This window comes from Triticum dicoccoides, chromosome 5B, assembly GCF_002162155.2.
Source record: "Triticum dicoccoides isolate Atlit2015 ecotype Zavitan chromosome 5B, WEW_v2.0, whole genome shotgun sequence".
Taxonomy (NCBI): Eukaryota; Viridiplantae; Streptophyta; class Magnoliopsida; order Poales; family Poaceae; genus Triticum; species Triticum dicoccoides.
In genome coordinates, this window is record NC_041389.1 from 337,025,409 (window position 1) to 337,035,270 (window position 9,862).

The following is a 9,862-nucleotide window of genomic DNA, read 5'->3' on the forward strand; positions in this document are numbered from 1 at the left end:
CCAAAGTGGTACGGTAACACTATTTTGGAAGTCATGTTACTAGACCATGATGAACCTATGAAGTATGAGGAAGCGATGATGAGCCCAGATTCCGTGAAATGGCTTGAGGCCATGAAATCTGAGATGGGATCCATGTATAAGAACAAAGTGTGGACTTTGGTGTACTTGCTCGATGATCGGCAAGGCATATTAAATAAATGGATCTTCAAAAGGAAGCCGGACACTGATAGTAGTGTTACTATCTACAAAGCTCGACTTGTCGCAAAAAGGTTTTTGACAAGTTCAAGGTGTTGACTACAATGAGATTTTCTCAACTGTAGCGATGCTTAAATCCGTCCGAATCATGTTAGCAGTTGCCATATTTTATGAAATCTGGTAAATGGATGTCAAAACGGCATTCCTTAAATGGATATTTCTTAAAGAAGAGTTGTATATGATGCAACCAGAAGGTTTTGTCAATCCTAAAGGTGCTAACAAAGTGTGCAAGCTCCAGTGATCCATCTATGGACTGGTGCAAGCATCTCGGAGTTGGAATATACGCTTTGATGAGTTGATCAAAGCATATAGTTTTATACAGACTTGCGGTGAAGCTTGTATTTACAGGAAAGTGAGTGGGAGCATTACAGCCTTTCTGATAAGTATATGTGAATGACATATTGTTGATAAAAAATAATGTAGAATTTTCTGGAAAGCATAAAGGAGTGTTTGAAAGGAGTTTTTCAAAGAAAGACCTCGATGAAGCTGCTTACACATTGAGCATCAAGATCTACAGAGATAGATCAAGACACTTGATAAGATTTTTCAATGAGTACATACCTTGATAAGATTTTGAAGTAGTTCAAAATGGAACAGTCAAAGAAGGGGTTCTTGCCTGTGTTGCAAGGTGTGAAGTTGAGTAAGACTCAAAACCCGACCTCGGCAGAAAATAGAAAGAGAATGAAAATTCAGTCCCTATGCCTCAGTCATAGGTTCTATAAAGTATGCCATGCTGTGTACCAGACCTATTGTGTACCTCACCAGGAGTTTGGTAAGAGGGTACAATAGTGATCTAGGAGTAGATCACTGGACAGCGGTGAAAATTATCCTTAGTGGAATAAGGAAATATTTCTCGGTTATGGAGGTGATAACGAGTTCGTCTTAAAGAGTTACGTCGATGCAAGCTTTGACACTGATCTGGATGACTCTAAGTCTCGATCTAGATACATATTGAAAGTGGGAGCTATTAGCTAGAGTAGCTCCGTGCAGAGCATTGTAGACATTGAAATTTGCAAAATACACATACGGATCTGAATGGGCAGACCCATTGACTAAACTTCTCTCACAAGCAAAACATGATCACACCTTAGTACTGTTTGGGTGTTAATCACATGGCGATGTGAACTAGATTACTGACTCTAGTAAACACTTTGAGTGTTGGTCACATGGCGATGTGAACTATGGGTGTTAATCACATGGTGATGTGAACTATTGGTGTTAAATCACATAGCGATGTGAACTAGATTATTGACTCTAGTGCAAGTGGGAGACTGAAGGAAATATGCCCTAGAGGCAATAATAAAGTTATTATTTATTTCCTTATTTCATGATAAATGTTTATTATTCATGCTAGAATTGTATTAACCGGAAACTTAGTACATGTGTGAATACATTGAGAAACAGAGTGTCACTAGTATGCCTCTACTTGTCTAGCTCGTTGAATCAAAGATGGTTAAGTTTCCTAGCCATAGACATGAGTTGTCATTTGATTAATGGGATCACATCATTAGAGAATGATGTAATTGACTTGACCCATTCCGTCAGCTTAGCACTTGATCGTTTAGTACATTGCTATTGCTTTCTTCATGACTTATACATGTTCCTATGACTATGAGATTATGCAACTCCCGAATACCGGAGGAACACTTTGTGTGCTACCAAACATCACAACATAACTGGATGATTATACAGGTGCTCTACAGGTGTCTCCGATGCTACTTGTTGAGTTGGCATAGATCAAGATTAGGATTTTTCACTCTGATTATCGGAGAGGTATCTGTGGGCCCTCTCGGTAATGCACATCACTATAAGCCTTGCAAGCAATGTGACTAATGAGTTAGTTGCGGGATGATGCATTACAGAACGAGTAAAGAGACTTTCCGGTAACGAGATTGAACTAGGTATTGAGATACCGACGATCGAATCTCGAGCAAGTAACATACCGATGACAAAGGGAACAACGTATGTTGTTATGCGTTTTGACCGATAAAGATCTTCGAAGAATATGTAGGAACCAATATGAGTATCCAGGTTCCGCTATTGGTTATTGACCGGAGACGTGTCTCGGTCATGTCTACATAGTTCTCGAACCCGTAGGGTCCGCACGCTTAATGTTCAATGACGATTTGTATTATGAGTTATGTGATTTGATGACCGAAGTTTGTTCGGAATCCTAGATGACATCACGGACATGACGAGGAGTCTCAAAATGGTCGAGACGTAAAGATTGATATATTGGAAGGCTATATTCGGACATCGGAAAGGTTCTGAGTGATTCAGGTATTTTTCGTAGTACCGGAGAGTTACGAGAATTCGCCGGGGAAGTAGTGGGCCTTAATGTTGGGGAACGTAGCAGAAATTCAAAATTTTCCTACGAGTCACCAAGATCTATCTATGGAGAGACTAGCAACGAGAGAGAGGGGAGTGCATCTACATACCCTTGTAGATCGCTAAGCGGAAGCGTTCAAGAGAACGGGGTTGAGGGAGTCGTACTCGTCGTGATCCAAATCACCAGGAGATCCTAGTGCCGAACGGACGGCACCTCCGCGTTCAACACACGTGCAGCTCGGTGACGTCTCCCACGCCTTGATCCAGCAAGGAAAGAGGGAGAGGTTGGGGAAGACTCCGTCCAGCAGCAGCACAACGACATGGTGGTGATGGAGGAGCGTGGTATTCCAGCAGGGCTTCGCCAAGCACCGCGAGAGATGAGGAGGGAGAGAGGTAGCGTTGCGCCAGGGAGAGGTCAAAACTCATGTGTTTGCAGCCCCCAATACCTCAAGTATATATAGGGGAAGGGGAGGGGGTTGCGCCCCCTCTAGGGTACCCACCCCAAGGGGTGCGGCAGCCCCAAAACCCATCTAGGGTGGCGGCCAAAGGAGGGGAGAGTGGGGGAAACTTGCCCCCCAAGCAAGGTGGAGGCGCCCCCTCCCCAAACCCTAGGCGCCTTGGGCCCTGGTGGGGGGGGGCGCACCAGCCCACTTGGGGCTGGTCCCCTCCCACACTTGGCCCATGCAGCCCTCTGGGGCCGGTGGCCCCACTTGGTGGACCCCCAGGACCCTCCCGGTGGTCCCGGTATGTTACCGATAGCACCCGAAACTTTTCCGGTGACCAAAACAGGACTTTCCATATATAAATCTTTACCTCCGGACCATTCCAGAACTCCTCGTGATGTCCGGGATCTCATCCGGGACTCCGAACAACATTCGTTAACCATGTATATCTATTCCCTATAACCCTAGCGTCATCGAACCTTAAGTGTGTAGACCCTACGGGTTCAGGAACCATGCAGACATGACCGAGACGTTCTCCGGTCAATAACCAACAGCGGGATCTAGATACCCATGTTGGCTCCCACATGTTCCACGATGATCTCATCGGATGAACCACGATGTCAAGGATTCAATCAATCCCGTATTCAATTCCCTTTGTCTAGCGGTATTGTACTTGCCCGAGATTCGATCGTCGGTATCCTGATACCTTGTTCAATCTCGTTACCGGCAAGTCTCTTTACTCGTTCCGTAACACATCATCACGTGATCAACCCCTTGGTCACGTTGTGCACATTATGATGATGTCCTACCGAGTGGGCCCAGAGATACCTCTCAGTCACACGGAGTGACAAATCCCAGTCTCGATTTGTGCTAACTCAACAAACACTTTCGGAGATACCCGTAGTGCACCTTTATAGTCACCCAGTTACGTTGTGACGTTTGGTACACCCAAAGCATTCCTACGGTATCCGGGAGTTGCACAATCTCATGGTCTAAGGAAATGATACTTGACATTAGAAAAGCTTAGCATACGAACTACACGATCTTTGTGCTAGGCTTAGGATTGGGTCTTGTCCATCACATCATTCTCCTAATGATGTGATCCTGTTATCAACGACATCCAATGTCCATGGTCAGGAAACAGTAACCATCTATTGATCAACGAGCTAGTCAACTAGAGGCTTACTAGGGACATGGTGTTGTCTATGTACCCACACATGTGTCTGAGTTTCCTATCAATACAATTATAGCATGGATAATAAACGATTATCATGAACAGGGAAATATAATAATAATAACTAATTTATTATTGCCTCTAGGGCATATTTCCAACAGTCTCCCACTTGCACTAGAGTCAACAATCTAGTTCACATCGCCATGTGATTAACACTCACAGGTCACATCGCCATGTGACCAACATCCAAGAGTTTACTAGTGTCACTAAATTAGTTCACATCATCATGTGATTAAGACTCAATGAGTTCTGGGGTTTGATCATGTTTTGCTTGTGAGAGAGGTTTTAGTCAACGGGTCTGCAACATTCAGATCCGTATGTACTTCGCAAATCTCTAGGTCATATTGTAAATGTTGCTTCCATGCTCCACTTGGAGCTATTCCAAATGGTTGCTCCACTATACGTATCCGGTTAGCTACTCAGAGTCACTTGGATAGGTGTTAAAGCTTGCATTGACGTAACCCTTTACGCCGAACTCTTTATCACCTCCATAATCGAGAAACATGTCCTTATTTACTCCAAGGACAATTTTGACCGCTGTCCAATGATCCATTCCTGGATCATTCTTGTACTTCTTGACTGACTCATGGCAAGGCACACTTCCGGTGCGGTACACAGCATAGCATACTATAGAGCCTACGTCTGAAGCATAAGGGACGACCTTCGTCCTTTCTCTCTCTTCTGTCGTGGTCGAGCTTTAAGTCTTAACTTCATACCTTACAACTCAGGCAAGAACTCCTTCTTTGACTGATCCATCTTGAACACCTTCAAGATCATGTCAAGGTATGTGCTCATTTGAAAGTACCATTTAGCGGTCTTTGATCTATCCTCATAGGTCTTGATGCTCAATGTTCAAGCAGCTTAATCCGGGTTTTCTATTGGAAAACACCTTTCAAACAACCCTATATGCCTTCCAGAAATTCTACATCATTTCCGATTTACAATATGTCAACAACATATACTCATCAGAAATGCTATAGTGCTCCCACTCACTTCTTTGGAAATACAAGTTTCTCATAAACTTTGTATAAACCCAAAATCATTGGTCATCTTGTCAAAGCGTACATTCCAACTCCGAGATGCTTACTCCAGTCCTTAGAAGGATTGCTGGAGCTTTGCATACTTGTTAGCGTCTTTCAGGATTGTCAAAACCTTCTGGTTGTATCACATACAATCTTTCCTCAAGAAAACTGTCGAGGAAACAATGGTTTTTGACATCCTATCTGCAAGATTTCATAAATAATGCAGTAACTGCTAATCCAATTCCAACGGACTCTTAGCATCGCTACGAGTGAGAAAGCCCCACCGTAGTCAACTCTTTAAACTTGTCGGAAATCATCTTAACGACAAGTCGAGCTTTCTTAATGGTGATACTTACCATCATTGTCCGTCTTCCTTTTAAAATCCATCTGTACCCAATAGCCTTACGACCATCAAGTAGTTCTGCCAAAGTCTACACTTTGTTTTCATACATGGATCCTCTCTCGGATTTTATGGCCTCGAGCCATTTGTCGGAATCCGGGCCCACCATCGCTTCTCCATAGCTCGTAGGTTCATTGTTGTCTAGCAACATGACCTCTAAGACAGGATTACATACCACTCTGAAGCAGTACGCTTCCTTGTCGACCTACGAGGTTTGGTAGTGACTTGATCCGAAGTTTCATGATCACTATCATCAACTTCCACTACAATTGGTGTAGGTGCCACATGACCAACTTCCTGTGCCCTGCTACACACTGGTTGAAGTGATGGTTCAACAACCTCATCAAGTCTCCACCATCCTCCCACTCAATTTTCGAGACAAACATTTCCTCGAGAAAGGACCCGATTCAAGAAACAATCCCTATTGCTTTCGGATCTGAATTAGGAGGTATACCCAACTGTTTTGGGTGTCCTATGAAGATGCATTTTATCCGCTTTGGGTTCGAGCTTATCAACCTGAAACTTTTTCACATAAGCGTCGCAGCCCCAAACTTTTAAGAAACGACAACTTAGGTTTCTCCAAACCATAGTTCAAACAGTGTCGTCTCAACGGAATTACGTGGTGCCCTATTAAAGTGAGTGCGGTTGTCTCTAATGCCTAACCCATGAACGATAGTGGTAATTCGATAAGAGACATCATGGTATGCACCATATCCAATAGGGTGCAACTATGATGTTCGGACACACCATCACACTATGGTGTTCCAGGCGGTATTAATTGTGAAACAATTTCCACAATGTCTTAATTGCGTGCCAAAGCTCATAACTCAGATATTCATCTCTATGATCATATCATAGACATTTTATCCTCTTGTCACGATGATCTTCAACTTCACTCTGAAATTACTTGAACCATTCAATAGTTCAGACTTATGTTTCATCAAGTAAATATACTCAGTATCTACTCAAATCATCCGTGAAGTAAGAACATCACGATATCCACTGCGTGCCTCAGCACTCATTGGATAGCACACATCAAAATGTATTACTTCCAACAAGTCTCTCTTTTGTTCCATCTTACTGAAACCGAGGCTTTTCAGTCATCTTGCCCATGTGGTATGATTTGCATGTCTCAAGTGATTCAAAATCAAGTGAGTCCAAACAATCCATCTGCATGGAGTTTCTTCATGCGTATACACCAATATGACTTACATGGCAGCGCCACAAGTAAGTGGTACTATCATTACTATCTTATATCTTTTGGCATGAACGTGTGTATCACTACGATCGAGATTCAATAAACCATTCATTTAGTTGTAAAACCATTGAAGGTATTATTCAAATAAATAGAGTAACCATTATTCTCCTTAAATGAATAACCATGTTGTGATAGACATAATCCAATCATGTCTATGCTCAACGCAAACACCAAATAACAATTATTTAGGTTTAACACTAATCTCGATGGTAGAGGGAGTGTGCGATGCTTGATCATATCAACCTTGGAAACAATTCCAACACATATCGTCAGCTCACCTTTAGCTAGTCTCCTTTTATTCCGTAGCTTTTATTTCGAGTTACTAACACTTAGCAACCGAACCGGTATCTAATACCCTGGTGCTACTAGGAGTACTAGTAAAGTACACATTAACATAATGTATATCCAATATACTTTCGTCGACCTTGCCTGCCTTCTTATCTACCAAGTATCTAGGGTGGTTCTGCTTTAGTGTCCGTTCCTCTCATTACAGAAGCACTTAGTCTCGGGTTTGGGTTCAACCTTGGGTTTTCACTAGAGCAGCAACTGTTTTGCCGTTTCATGAAGTATACCTTCTTGCCCTTGCCCTTCTTGAAACTAGTGGTTTCACTAACCATCAACAATTGATCTCCTTCTTGATTTCCACTTTCGCGCTGTCAAACATCGCGAATGTCTCAAGGATCATCATGTCTATCCCTAATATGTTATAGTTCATCACGAAGCTCTAGCAGCTTGGTGGCAATGACTTCGGAGAAACATCACTATCTCATCTGGAAGATCAACTCCCACTCGATTCAAGTGATTGTTGTGCTCAGACAATCTGAGCACAAGCTCAACGATTGAGCTTTTCTCCCTTAGTTTGCAGGCTAAGAAAATCGTCGGAGGTCTTATACCTCTTGACGTGGGCACGAGCCTGAAATCCCAATTTCAGCCCTCGAAACATCTCATATGTTCCGTGATGTTTCGAAATCGTCTTTGGTGCCTCAACTCTAAACCATTTAACTGAACTATCACGTAGTTATCAAAACGTGTATGTCAAATGTTCGCAACATCCACAGAAGACGTTCGAGGTTCAGCACACCGAGCGGTGCATTAAGGACATAAGCCTTCTACGAAGCAACGAGGACAATCCTCAGTTTACGGACCCAGTCCGCATAATTGCTACTATCAACTTTCAACTAAATTTTCTCTAGGAACATATCTAAAACAGTAGAACTAAAGCGTGAGCTATGACATAATTTGCAAAAATATTTTGACTATGTTCAGGATAATTAAGTTCATCTTATGAACTCCCACTCAGATAGACATCCCTCTAGTCATCTAAGTGATTACATGATCCTAGTCAACTAGGTCGTGTCCGATCATTACGTGAGACGGACTAGTCATCATCGGTGAACATCTTCATGTTGATCGTATCTACTATACGACTCATGCTCGACCTTTCGGTCTCTTGTGTTCCGAGGCCATGTCTGTACATGCTAGGCTCGTCAAGTCAACCTAAGTGTTTCGCGTGTGTAAATCTGGCTTACACCCGTTGTATGTGAACGTTAGAATCTATCACACCCGATCATCACGTGGTGCTTCGAAACAACAAACTTTTGCAACGGTGCACAGTTAGGGGGGACACTTTCTTGAAATTTTAATGAGGGATCATCTTATTTACTACCGTCGTTCTAAGCAAATAAGATGCATAAACATGATAAACATCACATGCAATCAAAAAGTGACATGATATGGCCAATATCATTTTGCTCCTTTTTGATCTTCATCTTCGGGGCTCCATGATCATCATCGTCACCGGCATGACACCATGATCTCCATCATCATGATCTCCATCATCGTGTCTCCATGAATTTGTCTTGCCAACTATTACTTCTACTACTATGGCTACCGGTTTAGCAATAAAGTAAAGTAATTACATGGCGTTGTTCAGTGACATGCAGGTCATACAATAAATAAAGACAACTCCTATGGCTCCTGCCGGTTGTCATACTCATCGACATGCAAGTCGTGATTCCTATTACAAGAACATGATCAATCTCATACATCACATATCATTCATCACATTGTTTTTGGCCATATCACATCACATAGCATGCCCTGCAAAAACAAGTTAGACGTCCTCTAATTGTTGTTTGCATGTTTTACGTGGCTGCTATGGGTTTCTAGCAGGAACGTTTCTTACCTACGCAAAACCACAACGTGATACGTCAATTGCTATTTACCCTTCATAAGGACCCTTTTCATCGAATCCAATCCGACTAAAGTGGGAGATACTGGCACCCGCTAGCCACCTTATGCAACAAGTGCATGTCAGTCGGTGGAACCTGTCTCACGTAAGAATACGTGTAAGGTCAGTCCGGGCCACTTCATCCCACAATACCGTCGAAACAAGATTGGACTAGTAACGGTAAGCATATTGAACAAAATCAACGCCCACAAAAACTTGTGTTCTACTCGTGCATAGAATCTACGCAATAGACCTAGCTCAGGATGCCACTGTTAGGGAACGTAGCAGAAATTCAAAATTTTCCTACGAGTCACCAAGATCTATCTATGGAGAGACTAGCAACGAGAGAGAGGGGAGTGTATCTACATACCCTTGTAGATCGCTAAGCGGAAGCGTTCAAGAGAACGGGGTTGAGGGAGTCGTACTCGTCGTGATCTAAATCACCGGAGATCCTAGTGTCGAACGGACGGCACCTCCGCGTTCAACACACGTGCAGCACAGTGAAGTCTCCCATGCCTTGATCCAGCAAGGAGAGAGGGAGAGATTGGGGAAGACTCCATCCAGCAGCAACACAACGACATGGTGGTGATGGAGGAGCGTGGTATTCCAGCAGGGCTTCGCCAAGCACCGCGAGAGATGAGGAGGGAGAGAGGTAGGGCTGCGCCAGGGAGAGGTCAAATCTCATGTGTTTG